Source organism: Saimiri boliviensis, chromosome 1 (genome assembly GCF_048565385.1).
Source record: "Saimiri boliviensis isolate mSaiBol1 chromosome 1, mSaiBol1.pri, whole genome shotgun sequence".
NCBI classification, from domain to species: Eukaryota; Metazoa; Chordata; class Mammalia; order Primates; family Cebidae; genus Saimiri; species Saimiri boliviensis.
This window is the reverse complement of record NC_133449.1, coordinates 167028424-167055856: the sequence shown is the minus strand read 5'-3', so window position 1 is coordinate 167055856 and position 27433 is coordinate 167028424. Positions and strand designations below refer to the sequence as shown.

Below are 27433 nucleotides of genomic sequence, written 5' to 3'. Positions count from 1 at the left end.
ACCTTGTGATCCACCTGCCTCGGCCTCCCAAAGTGCTGGGATTACAGGCTTGAGCCACTGTGCCCGGCTTTTTTGAGAGAGGGTCTGGCTCTATCACCTAGGCTGGAGTACAGTGGCATGATCTCAGCTCACTGCAACCTATACTTCCCAGGCTCAAGTGATCCTCCTACCTCAGCCTCCCAAGTTGCTAGGACCACAGGCACGTACCACCATGCCCAGCTAATTTTTGTATTTTTTGTAGAGACGGGGTTTCATCATGTTGGCCAGGCTGGTCTCAAACTCCTGAGTTCGAGTGATCTGCTTGCTTCAGCCTCCCGAAGTGCTGGAATTACAGGAGTGAGGCATCACACCCAGCCTGAAGTCAAGATTTGAACCCGGGTTGACCTGGCTCCAAAGCCAGAAAGCTCAGCCATTATACTCCTCAGCCTCTTCTTCAAATGCTATAGCCAGTAGCATAGATGTGAGGGTGAAGGACAAGGCTGTGGTCCAGAAGCCCCAGGGACAAGTATCTGATATGTCCACTTGGAGAAGAAGGAACCTGGAGATTATCACCAGGACCCCACTCTGCCATCCATCAAGACCTATTCAAATGCTGCCACTGCTTCTCTGTAAAGCACCATACACCCTGCCTGGAGCTCCCATAGCTGCCCTAGCCCCCATCACCTTTAAATGCCCATAGCACTATCTCTGGGCCTCTTCTATATATTGTCTGGTGTGTAACATTCTCACCAAAGTTTTCCAAACTTAGAAATGCATGACTCCCTGAAAATACAGGACTCCCTGAAAATACAGGTCTCGGTTTGAGAAAGCTGGACTGAAAAATTAAATGCTAGGCTGGGCATGGTGGTTTTCATGTAATCCTAGCACTTTGGGAGGCAAATGGGGGAGGATCGCTTGAGCCCAGAAGTTCGAGACCAGTCTGGTAAACATAGGGAGACCTTGTCTCTAAAAAAAAAGTTAAATGCTGGCACTGCGGCAGATCACTGGGTCTCTGAAAACTGTAAGGCAACTACCACCGTCTTCTAGACCAGGGGTCTCCAACCTGGGCTGAGGACTGATATCAGTCCCTGGCCTATTCGAAAGTGGGCTGCACAGCAGGAGGTGAGCGGTGGGTGAGCAAGCATTACCGCCTGAGCTCTGCCTCCTGTCAGACCATGGTGGCATTCGATTTTTTTCTTTTCTTTTTTTTTTTTTGAAACAGAGTTTTGCTCTGTCGCCCAGGCTGGAATGCAGTGGTGCACGATCTCGGCTCACTGTAACCTCCACCTCCCAGATTCAAGCAATTCTCCTGCCTCAGACTCCCGAGCAGCTGGGATCACAGGCACCCACCATCACACCTGGCTAATTTTTTGTATTTTTAGTAGAGATAGGGTTTTACGATGTTGGCCAGGCTGGTCTAGAACTCCTGATCTCGTGATCCGCCTGCCTTGGCCTCCCAAAGTGCAGTTATTACTGGCGTGACCCACCACTCCTGACCAGCAGTAGACTCTCTGAGGAGCGCAAGGTCTGTTGTGAACTGCACACACGAGGGATGTAGGTTATGTGCTCCTTATGAGACTAACGCCTGAGGACAGTTTCATCCCAAAACCATCCCCTCCTTCTGTGGAAAAATTGTCTTCCACGAAACCAGTCCCTGATGCCAAAAAAGTTGGGGACCGCTGTTCTAGACCACCCAGAATATGTTCTTGCTAAAAGTTATTTTAAGATTTTCACTAAAATAAAAACTAAAAATTTAAATATTCTCATGGTAAAATTTGTGGTCCCTGAAGATAGATTTTATAACAAGTATGAACTGCTCTACAACATAACGTAGCATTTCATTCTCTCTTGAAATCAAAATTAAATCCAGTTTAAGTTCTGTGGAATGCTAGATTTTGCTTCCATCTCTTCACCCCACCCTGGAAAATAGGTTTATCCATCCACATTCTTTACCTGGTAACTTTGAGCAGGGTGGATTTCTCCATACCTTGCTTCGGCTCAGCCACGTGACTTGCCATCTCCAGCAGTATTTTAGCAGATGTGATGTGAGCAGAGGTTGAAAATAGGCGTGCACATTGGGACTGTCGCTGGGGTGCTTCTGCCGTCTCCATGAACACCCCCTGGCTGGCCTGCTGGTCATGAAAGGAGGATGAGAGAGATGTAGAGAGGTGCCAAACCATGCCAGCCAAAGCTAGCCTATAGCAACAAACCCCCAGCTGGTCCCCAAACATACGCACTAAATAAACGCTTACTGTTGTATGCTGCTAAAATTTTGTGATTGTTCTACAGCACTAATTACTGGGGCCATGGTTAACTGATACAAGCCCCTTCTTGCCGAGATTACCAGGTCCTTCAGTACTGGCCCTTGGCTGTGGCCAGTTGCCACAGCTAATATGTCCGGCCTGGCTGTGAAGCATATCTGCAGTTGGGGGGTGCAGCCCCATCTCCTCTGTGACAAGTCCAGCCATGGTGTCCTTTGAGAACAAAGGATCCCAAAACGATAGCCCTAATTTATGCTCAGCCCTCATAGGCATACATGGCCCTGAGGGAAACCTGATTGCCTGGGTTTGATTCTTTGATCCATAGACTTAGGAAGTTCATTTAATCTTGCTTTGCCTTATCTGTCAAATGGAAACAATAATAGTACCTACTTCACAGGGTTCTTGTGAGAAATAAGTGAATACGTACTATGTGCTTAACTCAGTGCCTGCTGGCGCATGGTAAGTACACACTAAATACTGGCTATTATTGTTATCACACATTTGGTCATCCAAATAGTCTTCCTCCTAGGTCCTCCCAGCTCAGAAGATGCATCCTCATGAGTGCAGGTTTCTGCCATCAATGGAATTCATACCTTCATTCGCTTTCTAGTCTTGAGCGTTCCAATTAACCCTCTTGAGTTGAGACCATCCTGCTTTAATATGAAAAGCATTAAGCCTTCCATCCTAATTTTTGTTTAAAAAATCTGTTTGGGCTGGGTGTGGTGACTCATGCCTGTAATCCCAGCACTTTGGGAGGCCGAGGCGGGTGGGTCACGAGGTCAGGAGTTTGAGACCAGCCTGGCCAACATGGTGAAACGCTGCCTCTACCAGAAATACAAAAATTAGCTGGGTGTGGTGGTGCACCCCTATAATCCTAGCTACGGGGAGGCTGAGGCAGGAGAATGGCTTGAACTCAGGAGGCAGAGGTTGCAGTGATACAAGACCATGCCACTGCACTCTAGCCTGGGAGACAGAGCAAGACTCTGTCTCAAAAAAATAGAAAGTCTGTTTGGAAGTTGTATTCTGGGTATCCTGCTGCTTGCAGCTTCTCTTTTTTACTCTGAGCTACACCAACCCTCATGGGGGTCAAGAAAGTCCACACTTCAAGGACATAAAGTCTGGCTCTCTACTGCCCCTCACTCCAGGGATGAAATGCCTTTCACTCTTTTAAGGTGAGCCTGCAGCTGAGAAAAACTAGACTTGGTTATTTTCTCTGTAGGTCATTCTGCTACATCTAATTCTCAATAAATTTTCACCATGAGACTGAATTCCTCGGCTATGTTTTATTCGGTGTGTCCCTCCAGCACCCAGGACGGAACCCACACTTAGTAGGTGCTTGATAAATGTTGGGTAAATGAATGAATGAAGAATATGGATCACAGGGTGGGAACAATTTTCAAACTAGGGGTGAAGAAATCCACATGACTATTGACTATGTGCCCAGCCTCATGCTTGACACTGAGGTCCAAGAAAGAAAAGTAACAAGGCACTTGGAGCTTATAGTCAAGTCCTCAAAGACTAAAGTCTACAAAGGAAACGGAGCTCAACCACACAGATCACTTGCCCTGCCTATCCCACATCAGAGGGAACCCAGTGAGGTGTTGGTTCAGAAGAGGCAGGATGGGGCCTGAGGTCTGAATGCATGGGAGGGGCTGGGGCAGAGGGTGCGGGGGGCCCAGCTTACCCTGAGATAAGGTGTCCCAGAACACCAAGAGCAAGGGCACAGCACAAGAATGAGATAGCTATTTATAGAAAATAACCATGACACCAGCCTGAGCCATTTGTGATAAGGAGTCATGGGGGTAAACTTAGCTATTTCAGGCTGTGGCCTGAGTGTTGAGACCTGGCGGTTAGGCTGGGAGTGGATCCTGGCAAGACAGGCCACAGAGACGGGGCCCCGAGGTGGGGAGTGACATGCATCCACTAGCAGCAGGGCTTTCTTCTCTCTCATTCTGGGACCAGGTGAGAGTTGAATCCCTGCCAGAGACTCCAGATATGAGCCCACCACAGGGTACATCCCTCTGCTCCTCTAAGAGGGTGAAATGTATATGGGTGAGGAGGCTTTGGTTGCCAGCAACAGAAAAACTCTAGCTAATGTAAGCAAAAAAATGATTGTATTAGAAAGAAATGAGGGTGGCTCACAGAATCAAAGAAAATGCTAAAGAGGATGTCCCAGAAACAGGAAGAAGCAGGACAGTGAAATGAAAGGCTAAGGAGCAATCCCTTTATGGTGCCGCATTGGGGATACATTAACTCCTTTTCCTTACTTCCTTCTTTTCTCTCTTCCTTCCTCCTTTCCTTCCTTTCTTTCTCTTTCTTCCTTCCTTTCTTTCTCTTTCTTTCCTTCCTTCTTTCTATTCCTCCTTTCCTTCTTTCCTCTCTTTCTCTTTCCTTCCTTTTTTCTAGCTTCTGTGACTCTAGCCAAAGATCTTTCTCTTTCTTTCTTTTGCTTTTCTTTTTCTTTCTTTCTTTCTTTTCTTCCTTCCTTCCTTTCTCTTTCTTTTTCTTACTTCTTTATCTCTTTCTTTCTTTCTTTCTTTCTCTGGAGACTGGTCTTGCCATGTTGCCCAGGCTGTTTCTGAACTCTAGGTCTCAAGCAATCCTCCAGCCTAGGCTTTCCAAAGTGCTGAGATTACTGGTGTGAGCCTCTACACTGGGTCTCATTTTCATGTCATTCAATTTCAGATTCAAGGAGGTAGCCAGGCACAGTGGCTTATGTCTGTAATGCCAGCACTTTGGGAGGCTGAGGCAAGAGTATCCCTTGAGTCCAGGAGTTTGAGATGGCCTGGGCAAGAGAGTAAGAGCCCATCTCTATTTTATTTATTAATTTATTAATTTATTTATTTATTTATTTATTTATTTTTATTTTATTTTATTTTTTTGAGACAGAGTTTCGCTCTTGTTACCCAGGCTGGAGTGCAATGGCGCGATCTCGGCTCACCGCAACCTCCGCCTCCTGGGCTCAGGCAATTCTCCTGCCTCAGCCTCCTGAGTAGCTGGGATTACAGGCACGCACCACCACGCCCAGCTAGTTTTTTGTATTTTTAGTAGAGACGGGGTTTCACCATGTTGACCAGGATGGTCTCGATCTCTCGACCTCGTGATCCACCCGCCTTGGCCTCCCAAAGTGCTGGGATTACAGACATGAGCAACCACATCTGGCCCCATCTCTATTTAAAAAAAAAAAAAAAAATTCAAGGACGAGAGAATATCTGATTGGCCGACCTTGGGTCACATGCCAATCCCTTGGCCAGGGAATGGAGGCGGCCTTCATTAATAGTCCACCAAGATTATACCAGCTGAAGCAGTTCCCCCAAGCCAAATGTCCAAAGCTGTTGCCAGGAGAAATGGATAATGGGCAGGCCAAAACAGTGGCTCTCTATTAGAAGACATGTACCCTGGGAAAACCTAGCACCCAGTTGGTGCTGGGGGCTGGGAAGGCGGGGAGGATGGAGCAGTTACCTGAACCGATAGGTGTACCCTTGTGACTGGATCCCAAGGCCTCAGAGCCCAGAGTCCACTTCAAGTTCCTCCCTCAGGGGCCTTCAGGACTGTTAGGGTGAGATGTGATCTGGTGTGGAAGAAGGGGCTATTAAGGTTCTAGGTGGCTGCAATGAGCCAAAATCAAGCCATCGTACTCCAGACTGGGCAACAGAGCGAGACTGTTTCAAAAAAAAAAAAGGTTCTAGGTGGGAACCCTAGGCCAGTGTTGAGAAGTGAACTCATGGAAATTAATAATAGTTCCAGCCTGGTGCGAAGGCTTACGCCTGTAATCCCAGCACTTTGGGAGGCTGAGGCGGTTAGATCACAAGGTCAGGACTTTGAGACCAACCTGGCCAACATGGTTAAACCCATCTCTACTAAAAATACAAACATAAGGTGGCATGTGCCTGTAATAACAGCTACTCAGGAGGCTGAGGCAGGAGAATTGCTCAAACCCAGGAAGTGGAGGTTGCCCTGAGCTGAGATCGTGCCACTGCACTCCAGCCTGGGTGACAGTGCAAGACTCCATCTCAAAAAAAAAAAAAAGTTCCAAAGTAGGAGGAGGGATGGACTTGGCTTCTCCTGGGATATGGCAAGCATGGACAGCAAGCCCTTTCTCAATCTCTGGGATGCCGAGAGGGTCAGGGCATTCCCCTGGCTTCCCCAAGCCCCTCACACCACCTGGAATTTCAGAGGATCAGAGGCAGAGGCCAGCGCTCATGCAGGGGAGAAGCAGGGAGAAACCTCCTGCTTCATGCAGTTGAAAGAGAGTCAAACGGGGGCGGGGGTTTGTTAGGAAAGTGTAATTACCCAGCCTGCCTGTTCCTAAAGCCTGGCACGAGGAGAATGGGACCATCTGGGATCCTGATGCTGTACAGCGGGGGCAGAGTTAGACTCAGGGCAACCGAAATCCTCTCCATGTGGCAGGAGCCTCCCTGAGCCTGGTCCAGACCTGGCCCAGCTCAGTCTGAGAGGTGGAATGGGTTCCGAGCACAGGTAGCACAGGGACTTGTAAGCTCTTCAGGAACAAGGGAGGAGTGGGCTTATGGGAAGGTGACATCAGGAGGAGGAGACAAGGTTCTAGATTCTCTCTCCATTCTTCCCTGCCCTGCTCAGGGCCAAAGGAAGCTGCCCTCTGTAGATTTACTGTCCTGGTTCCTGGCCCTCAGCTTCCTGTTGGGTTTGGCCAATGGAAGACACTGGCAGGAGACCAGCTGATGGAATGAGAAAGAGGTCAGGGCTATCATGCCATACCCTCAGTCCCACTGCTGGGCCTGGGTATTGGCAGCGGCTGCCTTCCTCTGTAGAAGGCCACAGCTCCCATGGGGCCACAGCTCTCCCACAGCCACAGCTGTCACCAGGTTCTGGCAACACCACGCCCAGGTGCGGTAGCTTATACTTGTATTCCCAGCACTTTGGGAGGCCAAGACGGGCAGATCACTTGAGGTCAGGAGTTCGAGACCGGCCTGGCCAACATGCTGAAACCCCATCTCCACTAAAAATACAAATCCTAGCCAGTATGCTGGACCATGCCTGTAGTCCCAGCTACTCGGGAGGCTGAGGTGGAAGAATCACTTAAACCTAGGAGGCGGAGGTTGCAGTAAGCTGAGATCACACCACTGCACTCCAGCCTGGGTGACAGAATGAGACTCTATCTCAAAAAACAAACAAACAAACAAAAAACACCATCACGCCTTCTCTTACCCCTTCTAGCCTCTCGGTGGTAAAGGCCTTCTTCTGCAGCCAGGCCCTGGGAGCCTCCCAGCCCTCGTACTTTCCTGCAGCCCTGGTGGCCTGTGACTAGTCTTTTCATTAGCCTTTTCTCAATTTACCCTCTGGGGGAGCCACCTCCTTTTCTGCAGGCCCCTGCCAGAACAACCTCTTACTGTCACCTTGGCCCCTTGCTGAGCCCATGCTTGCCCAGGGCTGCCTCAGAGAGAACAACAGTCAAGGAATCTCAATCAAGTGTTTCTGGTGTTTGGCAGGGCCCTTAAGAGGTTATTCTGTCACCTCCCTGCCTCCACGCATGGAGAATAGCAATAGGGCAGAGACTGGTCAGCCTGAGAAAGGCCTTCAGCCAAGGAGAGGCCCTGTGGCTTCAGTTGCCCCATAGGATGGCCTCTCTGTGCCCTCCCTTGCTTCTGCTTCTTCTGCTGCCATCTCAGCGGCTTCTTGTCCCGTTAATGAAAAGTGCGCAATTGTGTCCTCCATGGACTCTTTGTAGCAGGGAAGGTGGAGTCCCTTTATAACCTTCCCTTTAACTTCAGCAGTCTTCCACTTACCTCTTTCTTTGCCCAGAGATAATCCTTTTTTCTGCCCCCACCCACTACCTCCTGTTCAGAGCATGGTGAGGAGCAGGGAGAAAGATTGGGAGCCTTCTCTGAGCCTTGCACTCCCGCCCCAGACCTTGGTTTTCCCGGGAAGCAGCAGGCAGGGGCAGGCCTGTTTCAGACTGAAGACAAGACAGATGCTCATTAAGGAAGCTGAGAACTGAGGGAGGTGACTAATGGTGTCAGGAGCAGAGCCCAGCGGGAGCAGAGAATTGAGCAACGGGATCAGAATTGAAGTGGGAGAAAACAGGAGAGGAGAGGAGAGGAGTCAGCACCCAGAGGCAGTACAGCTCTCACTCCCAGAGGATTCTCTTAGGAGAAAACACAACCAGCCTCCTCCTACAGCCTGCTCCTCTCCCTCCTGAAGGCTGTCATCTTCAAAGACTACTCTGTCACCTTGTGTGGGGGAGGGGTGACTGGGACACGGATACAGATAAAGTTAAGGTGTTCATTCATTCATTTCACAAACATTCACTGAGTGTCTCCTACATACAGGGCGTCAGCAGTGAATCAGACAAGCAGAATCCTTGCCTTCATGGAGCTTATTACCTGATGCATTTAAAATGCAGACTTACAGCTGGGTGCGGTGGCTCACACTGTAATCCCGGCCCTTTGGGAGGCTGAGGCAGGCAGATCACCTGAGGTCAGGAGTTCTAGACCAGCCTGGCCAACATGATGAAACCCTGTCTCTACAAAAACACAAAAATTAGCCAGGTGGTGGGTGCCTGTAATCCCAGCTACTCAGGAGGTGGAGGGATGAGAATCTCTTGAACTGGGAGGCAGGAGGTTGCAGTGAGCTAAGATCATGCCCCTGCACTCCAGCTGGGGCGACAGAGTGAGACTCTATCTCAAAAAATACAACACAACACAACACACACAGCACAATACAATGCAGACTCCCTACCATGGCCCACAAAACTGCACATGGTCTCTCTCCAACTGCACTCTGTGCCCCTCTTCTTTCTCTTACTCTGCTCTAGCCACAGAGGCCTTCCTGCTCTGCCCTGAGTGTGCCGAGTCTGCTCCTGCCTCAGTGCTCTTGCCTTGGTGCTTCCCTCCACCCGGAACTCTTTTTCTCCGGGATGGTCTGGTGACTGCTTCCTTCTGGTCATGTAACTCAGCTGAGAGAAAAGTGCTCCAGGGAGGATTTCCATGACCGGAAGGATTTCTCAAGCAGAGAGAAAGGCACTCCAGGGAACGAGGAAAGCTTGTTGGAAAGGCCTGGTGTGGGAAAGAGCTGAAGAACTAAAAGGAAACCAGGGTGGATGAGGCAGAGAGGGCAGAGGGAAGCAGGGGAGATTTTAAGCCAACCTCCCCTGAAAGTTGGCCCTGATCAAAGGCTGTGATCCAGGGAGGAGGTGATGACAGAGAAGAGCCCAAAAGAGAAGAGTTGTTGAGTTGGTCACAGCTTTGAGTGACCAGGGAGCATTCTGAAAAGCTTTATGAAGGATTCGCAACTTTCTTGAAGCCAGTGTGGAGCTGGCTGTGGTGCACAAGAGGTGTCTGGTACAGTACAAGGGACATACCGTGAGGCTGGAGAGGGGGCTGGAGATAGGAGGGGTGAGTGGTACCTGCCCAAGAAAAGGGTGGAAGCAAGGCAGGCAAGTATTTCTGACGAGGGTGGAAGAGGGAGTTGTGGTTTGAGGCATTAGATGGTGCCTCCCCTTTGTGGGGTGCCCAACCAGGCTACTTCCACTCCTTCATGTCTCAAGGAAGCCATCTCTCACTTGTGGGGCATTTACTAAGGGTGCCATAGCATGCCCAGCTAATTTTTTGTATTTTTAGTAGAGATGGGGTTTCACCATGTTGACCAGGATGGTCTCGATCCCTTGACCTCGTGATCCACCCGCCTCGGCCTCCCAAAGTGCTGGGATTACAGGCTTGAGCCACCGCGCCCGGCCTACCGATGTGTTTCTTAAGGCTGCATGGAACTTGTGTTGGATGAAAAGCTAGGGAAGAGTCTCGCCGCATTTATCATGAGATTCTGGCACATTCACTCGTAATCAGTATCTACCGAGCATCTGTGTGCCAGACACTGTCCTGTGTGCTGGAGGAGTGGCAGTGAGCAAGAACACATGGGCCCTGCCATTACTGAGAGCACATCCCAGTGTGCAACAGGCAGACAGTACCATTCCACATGCTTCTTTTTCTTTTCTTCCTTTTTCTTCCCTCCCGTCCCCAGGCTGGAGTACAGTGGCATGATCACAGCTCACTGCTGCCTCAGCAGCACAGGCTGAAGCGATCCTCCCATTTCAAAGCCTCCCAAGTAGCTGGGACCACAGGTGTGCGTCACCATGCCTGTTTAATTTTTAAATGATCTGTAGAGATGCTATCTCTCTGTGTTGCCCAGGTTGGTCTGGAACTCCTGAGCTGCAGCAATCCTCCCAGTTCGGCCTACCAAAGTGCTGGGATTACAGACGTGAGCAACCACACCTGGCTTCCATGTGTATTTCAATGTCTACACAGAACAAGCCTGTGCTATCTCATGGGGCCTACAATCCACCCTGCTTCCTCTATAATCTCCTGGTCCCCACCCACACCCAGTCCCACATGGAGAGCCTCAGGCAGGGGAATAATTCCAACCCCCCACGCTGGGGGCCAGCTCATTCTGATTTCTCAAGAAGTTTAATTTTGCCAACAGCCAAAGGCAACGACAACAGCTCTGGAAATCTGGCTGCAGGTACTCTGGGCTGGGATAGGCAGCCCAGAAATAATTGCCTCTTTGAGTGCTTTATTGGAATGTGCACGTGCTTTCTGCTCTGTAGGGGCTGCTCTCTCCCAGGGCTGCTTCTCAACAGTGAGGAATGAATTAGGCCTGTGAGGCTCTGGGGCTGCTTCAAGGAGAGGGTGGAGGGTGGGTTGGCCCTAGGGGAAGACCGTATTCAACCCCTTTCCTGTAAAACCACATTATAAGGACAGGTGTTTGGAGAGCCATCTGCAATCTGCCTGTTGCAAGCACCAAAGCCTCATCACGCTATGGTTCTAAAGTTAACCCAAGGTCTCCCTCCACCGTTGCACTGCGCCAGAAGCGCCTCATGGAAGTGCCTCACTGCGCTGTCTGAGAAGGGGTGACCCTGAGACTCAGGCTCTGAGCTCTGAGGCCTGTTTTGCTCTAGACGTGACCCCTCCCTGCTGCTGTCCTTTGTTGCCTGCCCCTCCTTTTTCTGAGCAGGGAAACAGAATGCTGATGATGATGAGTCCAGGTTTCCCCGGGGCTGGAACCAGCCAGGTAGATGGATTCCAGCACCACATCCTGGCTCTAGCTGCCAGACCTGCCACTGCACCAAGATGGCCACCTCCCCTGTGGCAGTGGGCAGGAAGTGAGGGGAGTGAACTGGCAGAGAGCAGAAGGGAAGGGACTGAAATGAAGGAAGAGATTACATTTTTTTCTGTCCCAAATCTGGTGGGGTCTTCCCAAGGTCATTGGGACTGTCTCCCTGATTCCAGCCCAGTCTGTGCCTCCCAGCTTCCTAGGGAGCCCAGCCCACACCCCCTAACTGGCTGGACACCTGGTGCCCTTGGCGGAATGAGGGACTTCAACTCCACGCAATTATTTGAGCTCCATGATTCAGCTGAAATCATCTGGGCTCAAGCTATTGACTATAATCTCTCTAAAATAATCGCCCTCCTTTGATTTAGGTTATAATGTGGTATTGAGGCACATGACGGAATGGCTGTTAGGGACATAAGGACCTCCAGGCCTGGGACCTCCTGTGGATGCTGCTTGAAGCTCCAGTGCTCCTGCAGGCTCACAGAAATGCTGTGCCATGCCATTCCTCCCCACTCTTGGCCTGGAAAACTATTCATTCTTCAAAATCCCGATCAAAGATCACCTCTTCGGCCAGATGTGGTGGTTCGTACCTGTAATCCCAGCACTTTGGGAGGCGGAAGTGGGAAGATTGCTTGAGCCCAGGAGTTCCAGACCAGCCTGGGCAACAAAGCGAGACTCTTGTCTTCACAAAAAATTTAAATATTAGCCAGGTGTGATGGCACATGCCTGTAGTCTCAGCTACTTGGGAGGATCACATGAGCCCAGGAGTTTGAGGCTGCAGTGAGCCATGATCTTGCCATTGCACTCCAGCCTGGGTGACAGAGCAAGACCCTGTCTGTAAAAAAACAAGATCACCTCTTCTCTGAAGCCTTTTCAGATCTGATCCCTTTTCAGGTCTAGCTGATTGCTCTCCTTTGAGTCAATACTTCATTCTGCAAATGGCCTGATATTTATTGAACAAGTTACTAACGATTATGGGACCTCAGAAAGTAAAGGTGATAGATCCCTCACAGGGTTCGCAAGGAGTTAAAGGTAATGTATCTTTAAAATTTTGTGTTGTAGGCCGGGCGCAGTGGCTCACACCTGTAATCCCAGCACTTTGGGAGGCTGAGGCAGGTTGATCATGAGGTCAGGAGTTCAAGACCAGCCTGGCCAACATGGTGAAACCCTGTCTCTACTAAAAATACAAAAATTAGCTGGGCGTGGTAGCGGGCACCTGTAATCCCAGCTACTCAGGAGGCTGAGGCAGAGAATTGCTTGAACTCAGGAGGCAGAGGTTTCAGTGAACTGAGATCACACCACTGCATTCCAGCCTGGGTGACAGAGCAAGACTCTGTCTCAGGGAAAAAAAACCCCAAACTTTGTGTTGTACTTGGCGCATGATCAGGGGCTCAGAAAATCACAGTTTTTGGAGTGATAATGGCAGTGATCACACTTTTTCAGTCATCTGTTTACATATCTGTCACCTCTAATGGATTGTGGACTCTTCAGGACAAGGGCCACATTTGAGTCACTGCTGTAGGCATGGCACCCTGGCTGGCTCAGAGTGAGCACACAATACAGAGTAACAAATGTCAGCATTATCATTAGGACACTTACAGTAATACCAACTGGCCTTTAATGAGGGTTTACCACATGCTGGCCACTGTTCCAACTAGTTTACCAAGATTATATCATTTCATCTTCACAGCAATCCTATAAAGCCTTCTCATCCCCATTTTGCAGATGAATAAACTACAGCTTATCGAGGCTAGACAATTTGCCTGAGGTCTCACTATGAGAAGTAGGAGATGGAGGCAGATCTTGAGCCAGACCAGTCTGACTCCAGAGTTTTTGGCTACGCACCCAGCTCCACTGCCCATTGTGTTCTGTGCTATATCATAATCCTCAGGCCACCTGTCTCTCTCCTCTGCCTGACAACAGGAATTGGGTTTGCTTTATTTCAGTAGCCCCTAACCCCTGCACAGACCCTGGCACACAGTAGGACACACGGTCAATGTTTCTTAGATAAGTAGATGAGAAAAGGAGAGGGAGAAAGGAGATGGTCAAAGGTGGGTGTGGCAAGAGATGTTCAGTTTGAGAGAACCATGGGAGGTGAGGCCTCACGTGGGCAGGGAAGGGCCGTGGCCTGGCCCTGGGGCTCGCACTCCTTTCTCAGGACCTCTTGCCGTTCCCATCATCCCAAGTGCAAATGCATTTGGAAGAGCATTTCCTTGGAAACAGACTGAAGCTCAGAAGAATGTGGGCTGAAGGCTCAGGTGCCCCTGCTACCTGGCCGCCGCTGGCCCACTTCTCAGGCAGCTCCTTCCCACTCCCAAGACCCCTGGCCTGATTTCAGGGAGATCAAAGGAGATTTGCAGGATGCAAGTGAGCCAGCATTTGGGAGAAGAGGAAACAAGAGCAGACAGCAGTATCTCTGTGCCTTAGGAGACTGGACAGTGGGGGCCAGGGAGTTGCTCCCCTTCCTGAGCTCAACATTCAGGGCCTGACCTGACTCAGGAGGCTTGCAGCTTGGGGGAGCCAGCCTTGGTGGAGGTAAATCTCTCCTGTGAGTGGGTGGGTATATTTCTGGCTCCCTGTCCTGTCAGCACCCTGGGGTGGGGCCTGTCCACCAGCTGACCCCAGGACCTGGGTTGCAGGAACCCTTGCCAGCCACTCAGCCTGGCATATTCAAGCCCAGTTGGTGCTAGAGGGAGAGGGAGATTTTAATTTATATTTCTCGGCCTGATTCAGAGTCTGGGCAGCTATTTTGATTGCTTCACTGTAATATTCTTTAATCCTGAGTTTCTTTTTCTCATTATGGCTTGAAAATTAAAATCTCTCTGCCTTGGGCAAATGAAGGCTGAGTGATAGAAGGCTGCTGCCGCCACACATTCCTTATTTAAGTCAATTTGGAAACACCAAATGCTTTCTCTCAGGGCAGGTGACCGAAGGAAGAGGGCAGGGCAGAGTTTAGCCTCCTCCTTGCCACGTCCTGGGCATTAATCCTCCCATTATTCCTGCCGCCCTTGCTGACCTGGCCTAATCACAAACTTAATAACACCCTGCGCTTGCAAAGCTCTTCTCCATGCATTATTTCCAGCAAGTCCTCACAACAGCCCTGCACGGAAGGAAAGCAGATGTTCTCGTCCTCGCTTTTATTAACAAGGAATGGAGGGCCCTGCACACTTTATAGATGAGAGATGGTAGCCCCTGGGTCCTGGAGGCGGTGCAGTGGGGTGGGCGTGGGGAAGTTGTGACCCCTCTTCTTCAAGTCCTTTTGCTTCCCAGAAGACAGCGGAGGGAGCACCCCTCCTCTCATTGCTCCCAGAACACCGAATGGGAGAGCCACGCAGGAGTGGTGTGATCTAGGGCAGTTCCTGTCCACCCTCTGAGCCTCAACTCTCTTATGTTTATTATTTCCTTTTTTTTTGAGATGGAGTCTTGCTCTGTCTCCCAGGAGTGCAATGGCATGATCTTGGCTGATTGCAACCTCCTCCCATGCAACCTCCTCCCGGGTTCAAGCAATTTCCCTGCCTCAGCCCCCTGAGTCACTGGGATTATAGGCACCTGCCACCATGCCCAGCTAATTTTGTGTTTTTAGTAGAGACAGGGTTTTACCGTGTTGGCCAGGCTGATCTTGAACTCCTGACCTCAGGTGATTTGCCCACCTTGGCCTCCCAAAGTGCTGGTATTACAGGCTTGAGCCACCTCACCTGGCCTATTTTATTTTTATTTTTTTGAGATAGAATCTCACTCTTCATCCAGGCTGGAGTCCAATGGCGTGATCTTGGCTCACTGCAACCTCCACCTCCTGGGTTCAAGCGATTCTCCTGCCTTGGCCTCCCAAGTAGCTGCCACCACAGGCGTGCACCACCGTACCTGGCTAATTTTTGTATTTTTGGTAGAGACGGGGTTTTGCCATGTTAGTCAGGCTGGTATTGAACTCCTGACCTCAAGAGATCCACCTGCCTTAGCCTCTGAAAGTGCTGGGATTACAGGTGTAAGCCACTGCACCCAGGCAACTCTCTTACATTTAACAGAGGGGTTGCCCTAAATTGTGCCTGATACTGCCTTGCCATGCTTGTGCCCCGGCCCCAGGGAAGGGAGGGTGGCTGTTCTCCACTGTGTTGCTCCAAACCCGCGTTTTCACTCTCTGTCCCTGCCTGGCTGCTCCTCTTCCTGAGCCAGCACATCCAGCTGTCTTTGCCCTGCTCTCTTTCTCTTTGCAGAGCTCTTCCTCACTCGCTCACAGAGTCTCTGAGGGATATCTGGTCTACGGGGTGTTCCAGCGGAGTTCTAGAACGTGGGCTGGAGATGGTTTCTGGTAGTAGGTGGCTCTGGGACAGCCTGAAAGCCATAGCTGTACACTGTTTTTATCAAGCTCATCAGGAGGTGCCTGGGAAGCTTCCAAGGCCTAAAACCGATCCCCTTCCCTGAGGGACACAGGTTTGGAAATGAAGGCTGCCTCTGTCTCAAGCATTAGAAATTGCGACTTTCCTGTGGGCAAACAACAGCACCAGTCTTCTTAGGGACACAGGCCCAGGCAGAAAAGAAGCTCTTGTTTCACCTTTGCCCCAGTCCCAGCTCCCTGGAGGACCCGGTAGTTTTCCACATTCTTTTACTCCCATTTGTGGGGCTCTGGAGCCTGGCCAGGTATCTCTCCATGGGAACCAGATCCCAAGGCATTGCAGGCCCCTAAACCTCTCCAACAACTGCATATGGCTGTTCCTTGTGTGAAACGCCAGGCACACTCACCTTCCCCTCCTCTTTCTCCCTGGAGAGTGGGAACTGAGGGCCTGACCGCTCTCTTCTTCACCACCTCAATCCCAGGGACCACAGGCGGAACTCCAAATCTAACGTGAGCCAGCAGGAAGGGCAGCACAGGGGCCTCCTAAGGATGCTGCAGGTGGGAGCGAGAGCTGAGGTAGGGAGGAGGAAGGAATACTTCTGGGAGATAACAGATTTGAATTGCACCTCAAAACCCAAAAGGAGGATGCATTGTTGGGGCAGGGAAGATAAAAATAAGCAAAGTGGAAAGCCGAGGATTTGAATTTAGACAGATCTGGGTTCACATTTCAGCTCCATCTCAAGCTGTGAAATCTTAGGCAACTTCTGGAGTCCTCGGTTTCCTCCTCCACGCTCCACAATGGTGATTATTCCATAGTGTTGTCGCAGCATTCAATGAAATAATGTACATAAGAAACTTACCAGCCAGGTGCTGTGGCTCATGCCTGCAATCCCAACACTTTGGGAGGCCAAAGTGGGAGAACTGCTTGAGGCTAGGAGTTCAAGACCAGCCTGGCAACATGGCAAGACCTTACCTCCACTAAAAATTTAAAACTTAGCTGTGTGCAGTGTTAAATGCCTATGGTTCCAGCTACTTGGGAGGCTGAGGAGGCAGTCTGAGGTTGCAGTGAGCTATGATCGCACCACTGCACTCCACCCTGGGCAGCAAGGGAGACTTTGCCTCAAAAGAAAGAAAGAGAGAGAGAAAGAAACTCACCAAGTTTTCTGGCATATATTAGGCACCCAGTAAATGGTTGCTATTATTGTTATCACTATGTTGGTGATAGAGAGTCAAGAAGTGGGAATTGAAGAGAAGACTTTCTTGTTTGTAGAGACAGGCAACCACAGTGAGGAGGGGAAGAAATCCCCAGACAGGGGTCTCTACCAGAAGCCATCTGTGATCTTATGAGAGCCTAGCCTTACCACTCTGGTGCCATCTTGTTGACTCAGATATAGGCTTTGATTTCCTTGGAGCATCTCAGTTTACAACAGCAATAAGCAGCATCTTGGAAAATTAGAGTCACAGAGACTGGGCAGAGTCTTTCTCACTGTCAGATAAAGGAGCCCCTGTTCCGATTCCCATCAGTGACAAGGGATGACGCTCAGGCTGCCACTGAGCATGAGGGCCAGGCCAGAAGGAACAATGGTTGGGCAGGTGCCAAGGTCTTGGGAAAAAACTGAGGTCCCAAGAGAGGAACCAGAGCTGCCCCAGTGGGTACTGCCTGCCTTTTGTGCCTCTCACTTTTTGCTCCCAGCCCATTTCTTTTTTTCTTTTCTTTTTTTTTTTTCTTTTTTCTTTCTTTCTTTCTTTCTTTTTTCTTTTTTTTTTTTTTTTTGAGAAGGAGTCTTAATCTGTCACCCAGACTGGAGTGCAGTGGCACGATCTCAGCTCACTGCAACCTCTGCCTCCTGGGTTCAAGCGATTCTCCTGCCTCAGCCTCCTGAGTAGGTGGGATTACAGGCACACACCACCATGCCCAGCTAATTTTTTTTTGTATTTTTAGTAGAGACAGGGTTTCACTATGTTGGTCAGGGTGGTCTTGAACTCCTGACCTCGTGATCTGCCCAATTCAGCCTCCCAAAGTGCTGGAATTACAGGTGTGAGCCACCAAGCCCAGCGCCCAGTTTCTTTTCTTTTCTTTTTTTTTTTTTTATAGAGATGGTGTCTCACTACCTTGCCCAGGCTGGTCTTGAACTCCTGGCCTCAAGTAATCCCACCTTAGCCTCCCAAAGTGCTGTGATTACAGATGTGAGCCACCACAGCTGCTTCCCCTGCTGACGTCTAATCCCTCCAACCCCTGTCTCTGACAAGGAGGGTGGGACCAAGCTGAGACATGTTAGGGGAGGTGGTGATGATACCACAGACGTTGGAAATCTGCTCCCAGGGGTGCTGGTTATGATATTGAGCTTCCTCCTACATCACTAGGTCTGGGGAACTCATAAAAGCTTGGAGGGCCAGGAAAATGGGGTAGCAGTCTTAAAATCCTGAGAAGTGAGAATTCACAGCCGTCGGCTTCACCTCACCCCACTTCTTCTTTTCTTCAACTCCAGTTCCCTGTTTCCTCTTTTTCTTCTCATGCTCTGTTCCATTCTCTTTTTTCTGCCTCTTCCTCAGACTGGCTCTGAAAGTTTTCAGCTTCTGTTCCCAAACCCCCTTCGCCCACAGAAGACTGTTTCTCTTGTCTCCTCACTTGTGTCTCTGATTGCCTTACCCACAGAAGAGATCCCTGCCTTCTCTGATAGAGGCTTAAAAGAGAGCAAAGCCCCAGGGCTGGAGTAGCTCAGGCTCAGGGCACCTGGGGGAAAGGCCTGGGCCACATGGAGATGGAAGCGTGAGCCGGTTCATGACCGCATAAAGACTGCGGTATTGATTGGGCTCTGGTGACTCAACAGAGGGGTCTGGGAGAGTGATGTCACTGTTGACCCTGGAGCTGCCACATCCCTGCCCTGAGATCTTTTCTTGCCTTGCTGGCTTCTTTTTGCCTCCCTTTATAGGGCAGGGCAAGGAAAGCAAGTTTCACCTTTGATGACATTTAGAACCACAATGTGGTTTACTTAAACTGAGAATTTCCTTCCCACATCTTCACCTCCTCCTCCTCCTCCTCCTCTGCCTGTCTTGAGGTGGGGGGTATACTCATGTGCACGTGGGCATTCTCTGTCTCACACATGTGTGCACATTTCTTAGATGTATGTACAGCTCACGTGCATGCGCGCGCGCACACACACACACATACTCACACATACTCCCACCTGCCATCTGTTTCCGTCAGTCAGGGTATCACATAAACTGGGCCTCCAAACTGTGCAGTGGGACTGGAAGGGGCTGATTCTCCCAGAGGGGGACCTGAGGAAGAAGCCCTGTGTGCTCTTGTCTGCTGGCTTCTCGATGCCATGTGCCTTTTGACTTTAGAGGCTGCACCCTTGAGCCCTAATAAGCCCAGTTTTTGGGTAGGCATGTGAGTCCTTGAGAAGGTGCACTTCCAATTTTATAATTGGAGGAAAACTGGGGTGGAATTGGGTTGTGGGTAGGGACAGTGGGGATATACAGAGGAAGACAATTCAGATAGGACAGACACTAGAAACTGACTCCAAGATAAATGTCATCACTGTCCCCTCTCCCACCCTCCCCCAAATTAGTTGTATCTTTCTTTCCCTCTACATTTTGAGAAGAGAAGAAGTCGAATCTCACTTGGTAACCAAGTCCCAGGAATCTAGCTTAAGGAAGGACAGAGGAAGAGTTCCCAACATGAGGCGGAATATTAATGCTATGTAAATCACATGCAAATGTATTGAAAGCAACAATAAATAGACAGTGGTTCTTGAAAAAGGAACAATTAGACTGAGGTGAAAGCAGTGGAGGAGGTGACTTCTGGAGTCTGAGTGTAGACTGGCCCACTCCTGTCCTCTAGAGATCCTGGCCTATCTGTGGTTGGTAGCCATGGTTTGTTTGGGCCATAAGCAACTGACCAACAAGTCCTGTCAAATGTGTACCTGGCCTGGTGGCAGAGGTGGATTTTCTGTGAAGCTGATGAAGCTTCGATGGCAGTACTCCTCATTTATACAGGCCCCTTCCAAAACCTGCACTTAATTCATGTTCATAATCTTGTACTTGGTTTCTTAAAGAGGGCTCCCCAGGCCAGGCATGGTGGCTCATGCCTGTAATTCCAGCTTGTTTTAGGAAGCCAAGGCGGGCAGATCGCCTGAGGTCAGGAGTTTGAGACCAGCATGGCCACCATGGTGAAACTCCGTCTCTACTAAAAATACAAAAAATTAGCCGGGTGTGGTGGCGGGCCCCTGTAATCCCAGCTACTTTGGAGGCTGAGACGGGAGAATTGCTTGAACCCAGGAGGCGGAGGTTGCAGTGAGCTGAGATCATGCCTCTGCACTCCAGCCTGGGTGACAGAGCAAGACTTCATCTCAAAAAACAAACAAAAAACAAGAGGGCTCCCTAAATTGTACAAGTTTTGGGCCCCGCAAAACCTGGGTTCACCTCTGCAGTGACGGGGATAATTATGTAAAATGCTGACATGCTGTCTGTTCTTGGTTTAATTAGCAGCCTCCTTTGAAATAATCTCTGTCAGAGATGTGTCTGTGTGCACAGCCTTATGTGCCCCTTTGCCTAGGTGGAGGGGGACCCCATGGTTGCTCCTGTCTCCAAGACACCACAATTTTCTGCCTTGAGACTAGGGTAAGAAGAGGGCAAAAAAAACTGCTTTGTTTCCAAAGGGAACGTGGCTGAGAACCAAGGAATAAGGACCTGATAATAAATAACAAAAATACCTTACCTTTGTAAAGCCTTTAAGAGTTTCCAAAGGGAATGTGTCATTTGATCTTCACAATAACCCTGAAGCAGGAAGGAAAGATATGGAGATTTGTTACAGACAAGTAAACTGAGGTTCAGAGAAGTCTAATTACAGTAATAATCGCTCAAAAGCACAAAGCTGTTGTATCAGCAGGAACAATCGCATGTGTTCATTCATTTAATCTGCACAACAACTCTATGAGGTGGATATAACTATTATCCTCATTTTAGAAACAGGGAAACTCCACAGAGAGGCTAGGTCACTTGCGCTAGCCAAACTAAAGAGTAGTCCAGCCAAGATCTGAACACAGGCTGGTGGCCGAGTCCTTGCTCTCAATCGGCACACCACTCCAATACCTGTGCACAGTCATGGGCTAGACTTCAAGTCCTGACCTGTCCCACCCCTTTCTCATCACCACTAAGCACTAACACATCCCTCTGAACCAGGAAATCAAAGCCGGTGTCCCCAGACTTTTTACACAGGGGGCCAGTTCACTGTCCCTCAGACCGTTGGAGGGCCGCCACATACTGTGCTCCTCTCACTGACCACCAGTGAAAGAGGTGCCCCTTCCTGAAGTGTGGTGGTGGGGGGGCGGATAAATGATCTCAGGGGGCCGCATGCAGCCCGCGGGCTGTAGTTTGGGGACGCCTGGCCTAGAGGGAGAGGCAGGAGATTGCTGGGAAGTCCAGGTTAACTGACCCTAAGGGCCAGGGTCCAGTCATGGAGATGGCCCCTCGGGACAGATGAGTACCAGTGTTCCTCCTGGACTGAGAGTGCAGGGCAGGCGGTGAGCCAGCAGGCACCAGCCCGCCAAGAGCCTGGGGAGACTTCTTAAAGAAGCTGGAATGTGTTGCCTTTCAGGAACCAATGTTTAACCACTTCACCCCACTCCTTACAGGCAAGTAAACTGAGGCTTAGAGACATCTAATTACAATAATATTAGCTCATGGTCAAGTGTGGTGGACTATGCCTATAATCCCAGCACTTTGGGAGGCTGAGGCAGGCACATTACTTGAGGTCAGTTGTTTGAGACAAGCTTGACCAACACAGTGAAATCCCATCTCTACTAAGAACACAAAAATTAGCCAGGTGTGGTGGTGCACACCTGTAGTCCCAGCTACTTGGGAGGCTGAGGCAGGAGAATCGCTTGAACCCAGGAGGCAGAGGTTGTGGTGAGCCAAGATCGTACCACTGCACTCCAGCCTGGGAGACAGAGTGAGACTCTGTCTCAAAAATATATAATAATATCTCATGAGCACAAAGCTATCGTATCAGCAAAGACAATCCCCACTTCCCAGACAAACGAAATCAAGATTATGGTCAGAGATGTGTTTAGGGAGATCACCATGGCAACAAGGTAAAGGATGATGGACCAGGAGTAGGGTGGCCACACTAGAAGGAGACCAGTTAGGAGATGGTGGTAGAAATCCAGGTGAGAAGAGATGAGGCCCCACATGAACGAAGGCAGTGGCTGTGAGGCTGTGAGGCTGTGGTGTAGAGGAGATGCTGCAGGGGAGAATGAATGAAGAGAGGACAAGGTGTCTTCTCCAATCAACACAGCCCACATGCAGGCCCCAGTGGAAGAGGTGGGGTAGGGTATAGAGTGGGAAGTGCTGGGGGTGGGGGCGGGCAATAAACACAGGCCTGCAGGATGAGCAGCCCCTGGAAGCTGCCAGAGTTGCTAACATCCCATCTTCCTGCTCTCCCCCAGTCAGTCTGGCCACCGCCACCAGGCTATGTGTGGTGTGTCTGTGGTGAGGGGGCTGGGAGAAGGGAGAAGTGTCAGCCCTGGGCTCTGGGGCCACATCACAGGGAGGTGAGCTATGGGAGCATCAGGGAAGCGTGATTTAGAGTCTCATTCCCACTGCCCTTCACTGCGCTGCAAGGACAGTTCAATGTAATATATAATTACCACTGTCCCACAAGGCTGCACTGTACACAGAGCTCCCACCTTCCTCTGCTTCCTCCTGCCTGCCTTCAGACTATAAATCAGTTTTCAATCCTGAATGCTACCTGTAAATGTTCGCGCTCGGGATCCTCGTCTCATATTCCTGTGTCCCTGGGGGTGGTTCAGGCTGTGAGTGGCCTGCTTCCCCAAGTCCTGACTCTGACATCCCAGTCCCTGATTGATGGTGGGAGAAGCAGCAGCAGGGAAACTGGAGTTGGCTCTAAGATCTCTGGATCCCTGGCTTAGGGAGAGGGGTGGACGGCTCTGCATCTACCTGACTCAGCCAGGCCTGAACTGGACACTCCCCAGTTACAGAACTGTGGACATGCTCCAGACCAATGGATGGGAAGGCATTGAAACTGACCCCTCCTCCAAAATAGCAGCTTCTTCCCAGCCCTGTCAGATGTGCCAGAGCAGGCAGGTAGGCACATTCACTGGAGTGTCCAAAAGACAGTGCCCTCCCCATATGCTGATCTGGGGATGAAGAAGCGCAGCCATGGCTTTCCCCTGAGCTGTGATGGGAAATCCTACGATGCACTTTTAAGGTGATAAAAGGACAAATCAAGAAAGAAATTCGCCAGGTGTGTTGGCTCATGCCTATAATCCCAGCACTTTGGGAGGCGGAAACAAGCAGATTACCTGAGGTCAGGAGTTAAAGACCAACCTGGCCAACATGGTGATACTCCATCTCTACTAAAAATACAAAAAAAATTAGCCGAGTGTGGTGGCACACACCTGTAATCCCAGCTACTCGGGAGGCTGAGGCAGAAGAATTGCTTGAGCCTGGGAGATAGAGGTTGCAGCGAGCCGAGAGACACCACTGCACTCCAGCCTGGGCGACAGAGGGAGACCTGCCTCAAAAAAAAAAAAAAAGGAATTCTTGGCTGGGCATTGTGGCTCATGCCTATAATCCCAGCACTTTGGGAGGCTAAGGCAGGTGGATCACCTGAGATCAGGAGTTTGAGACCAGCCTGGCCAAGATGGCGAAACCTCATCTCTACTAAAAATACAAAAAATAGCCGGGCATGGTGGTTCAAGCCTGTAATCCCAGCACTTTGGGAGGCCGAGGCGGGTGGATCACGAGGTCAAGAGATCAAGACCACCCTGGCCAACATAGTGAAACCCCGTCTCTACTAAAACTACAAAAAATTAGCTGGGCATGGTGGCATGTGCCTGTAATCCCAGCTACTCAGGAGGCTGAGGCAGGAGAATTGCCTGAACCCAGGAGGCGGAGGTTGCGGTGAGCCGAGATCGCGCCACTGCACTCCAGCCTGGGTAACAAGAGTGAAACTCCGTCTCAAAAAAAATTAAAAAAAAATAAAAATTAAAATTAAAAAAAAATTAGCTGGGCGTGGTGCCACGTGCCTGTAATCGCAGCTAATTGGGAGGCTGAGGCAGGAGAATCTCCTGAACCCCAGAGGAGGTTGCAGTGAGCTGAGGTAGTACCACTGAACTCCAGCCCGGCAACAGAGTGAGACTGTCTCAAAACAAAAACAAAAACAAAAACATTTAAAAAAACCCACAAAGAAGAAACAAATTATTATTTTTCTTTTTCTTCCTTCCTTTTTTTTTTTTTTTTTTTGAAGACAGTCACCCAGGCTGGAGTGCAGTGGCGCAAAGATGTCTCCCTGCAGCCTCAATTGCAGGTGTGTTATGTCACCACCATTTGCTGATCACCCCATCTGAAGAAGGTCCCCCCACCCTGACCTATTACCTTCTATCTAAGTGCCCTGTTTGTTCACTTTATACTACTAATTATCATTTAAAATTCTATATTGTCTGATGTCTTCATTTTTTGTGGATTTTCTTTCACTCCTGGACTGGAATCTCTGTGAAGGCAGGGGCCGTTGCCTGATCAACACTGTATTCCAGGTACTTAGCATCAGGCTTCACACATCATGATATTAAATACACTTTGAATGAACTGAATGCATGGAGACAGGGTGGGGTGGCTGCCAAAGAGAAAGTCTTGGAAGCTGAGGCTGACTCTGCCTGCTCCCTGATGGCAGCCCCATTGGCAGATAGCAGCTGGGCAGATTCCTCCCTGCCTAGGAGACCAGGCTCACCACCCCAGGGGAACTGAGAGGCCCCAGTCCCCTTCCTCTCCCTTGAGAAAACTCCAGCTGTGACCCTTCCTAGCTGTCCCTGGAGCTGCCTTCCGAGGACCAGGGGTTAACGGCCAGTGTTTACCGAAGTGGTAAACACTCCCTGACAAGAGCCCCGGGTTGCTGGAAAGCTTGGCCCAGCCCAAACCGACACCTTGCCTGGGCCAGGGACTCAACCTGGGGACAGCAAAGAGGGACTGAGGAGGAAGCTCCTCCACGAAGTATAATATCCATGAAGTGAATGCAAATGAACTGAAAGCACCTTTTGAATAAGCAGCTTTTACTGAGGGAGCCGCTCTAATCCCTAAATGGCTTTGCTGACAGGGAGGAGCTTCCCGGCAGTGGAAGGGGTGGGAAATGGAGACGCACTGTCTAGAATCGGCTCTGGGGTGCACTTGTCCCTGCACTTTTAGATTCAGGACACGCTTCTTGTGACTAATGGAACTCAGAAATCTCTAACCTTGGCCTCCATATTCCACTCCCTGCTTCCGTCCCCAGAGTCTGCCAAGTCCGGCCTCTGTGTTTCCAGGAGGCTGAGGCTGCTGGGCGCTGGGTCTCAGTGTTGAGTGATTCTCTGGGACTGGAAGCAGCTGAGCGTGGCCCCAGTGACACGGCCCAGTGGGCTCTCTGGTGACCACGTGAGACATTCCTGGGCCCGTGTGTAAGGTATGTGGCCGTGAGCACCAGTGGGTTTGTGTCCATTTACACATCCCCTGGAAACAAGTGTCACTGTGTTTGTGCCTCTGTGTCTGTCCCCACCCCCAAGTCTCCATCCATCTGTATTCCTCCCCAGGTTGGGGGTGGGGGCTGGCCTCAGCTGGGGAGTCATGCTTTTTCAAGGACTAATGACTTTTATCAGAATGATAATGAACTGATGACACAGGGAGGCCCTGGGCTCTGGAGAGAAGCCAGAGAAGGAGCAGTCGGGGACAGAGAGGAGGCTGGCAGCGTTTGGAGGCTAGAGGACTATGCCTCCCAGAAAGGCCAGCCAGCTCCGTTCAGCTTTCAGAGAGGGAAGAGGGTGAAGGAGACAGGGACAGAGGAACCCCAGGGGATGTTGGGAACACATTCTCCATTTCCCTTCCCTGTTCCGCCTGCCCCTTCCTGAACCTGCCATTCCCTGCTTTGCCGTTCCTCGCACCCTCCCAAAGCACTCCCCTTGACTACGGGGCTATTCCCCTCTCCCAGTCTTCTCCACTCTGTCCCTGGCCCAAAGCCAGGTCCTGCCCAGAGACGAAAGAGGAAGCTGCTCCAAGAATTCTGAATGGGCAGAGTCACATAGGTGGCCTGAGCAGGTCTTGGAGCACCAGAAACTGGAAAGCTGCCCCTTGGGCATGGAGCTTGTCAAAGCTAATTGGCCTCAATATTCTTTCATAATAAGAGTAGAGCCAGGTGAGTTGTCAGTGGGGAAAAGAGAGGAGAAATCAGAAGTTCACAGAACATACACGCTAGGGACTTGGGAGATCACAAAAGCCGGAACTGTTCTCATTGGTCAGAGAAAGTAAGTGATACCCACCTCCCAAAGGTTTCAGAGAGATTTCAGACAGAGCCTGCAGCGTGCAGGGGGTTCCCCTCACTGGAAAAGCTCCTTCACCTGCTGCAGAGAGACAGCCACCTCTCCCCCAGCTGGAGAGCTCCAGCCCCTTTAGAATAGCCTGGCATGGAGTGAATAATCAATAAATATCAGCTGTTGTGGATATTAGCATAATCTTCTGGTGGAAAGTCTCTGAGGGTGGTCCCTGCAGAGAGGGCTCAGCTTCTAGGACCCTGGGATTCAGAAGAAACAGGGGACAGTGTAAAGCAAGCATGGTACCAAGATACCCAGCTTGAAGGCCAAGGAGGCAGGCATGCCAGCCCTCACTGTGGCCTCTCCTTTCCCTGCCCCAGTCTCTCAGGGGCATCCTCCCTCTGGGGCCAACAGGGAGTCCTCCCTCTGTCCCAGGCAGGCCCAGTGACCTTTTGCTCAAGTCTGCAAATATATTCTTGTCTAGTCTTGGAAATGAAATTGTGCTCAACATTTGTATAGGGCTTTTCCATCACCCAGCCCTTTACAGACATTAGCTAATTGAATGGAGGAGGGGTAGAGAGGAGCTGGCCTCTGCAGTCAGGGACCCCAGGCCCTTTGGCCCTGGGCTCCAGTCTCACCCCTCCCTTCTTTCCTGCATGATGGTACTTACTGTAAAGAAGAGGCAACTCCTGAGGAATTGGCCACTGAGTCAGAAAGCAAGGGAAGCTGGGAGCTTGGTAATCTGTGGAATGGGTAAGGGTCTTCCTCAGGCCATCCTGACCCACAGCCATACCCAGCAACTGGCTCAGTCTGAAAGTGCAGTTCTGTGTCTGTCATCAGTGGGTCAGACACAGCTGTGTCTGTGGTCTAGGGATGGGCCGAGCTCTCATCCCATCGGGGAGGCACAATTGTGGACAGCTGCTTCCAGCCTGGAGAGAAACACTGAAGCCTCTACCTGCCATGCTCTTCCTGGCTAGGATTGGAGGGGAGCCATCCAAGTGTCAGCAGAGCGGCTTGCCCTGCCCCACCCCTCCGTCTCCACCCGTGCCTGTGGCAGCTTGAGGCAGTGAGTAGAACTGCCCTCCAGGGCAAGCCAATCAACTCTCACCTGGGGAGGGATGGTAGGTGGGGGCAGGGAGACAGACCAGTTATGGAAACTAACATAAACATAGGGAGGAAATAGGCCATATTTCGAACTGAGACTGTGGGAGAAAGGAAAGGAAGAAGACTAGAAAGAGAGACGCAGGAAAAAAACATTTTCACGGGGTGCCCATAGTGTCAAAGATTTGAGGATTTCTTGGCGCAGCCACAGGCAGCCCCATGTTGGATTCCCCTCGGCCTGAGGGAGCTGCCCCAGACCTCTGGGAGAGCCACCCTCCCCCGCTACTGCCTGTTATCCCTCATACCCACAAGGGACGGCATCACGGCTGCCCACCTTACAGGCGTGGGCTTCTTCACGGGGCAGGCGGTGCATGTTC

General features: G+C 50.5%; 1 long non-coding RNA gene across 1 annotated transcript; it reads right to left on the bottom strand.

The window, feature by feature from the left end:
- On the bottom strand, positions 1 to 26959 carry LOC120367181 (uncharacterized). The gene is made up of 3 exons (XR_005581643.2): positions 26626 to 26959; positions 20378 to 20436; positions 1 to 2108 (listed from the first exon to the last, which is right to left on the bottom strand). It is a non-coding gene; the product is annotated as an uncharacterized LOC120367181 (long non-coding RNA).
- Between the last annotated feature and the right edge of the window lie 474 nt (positions 26960 to 27433).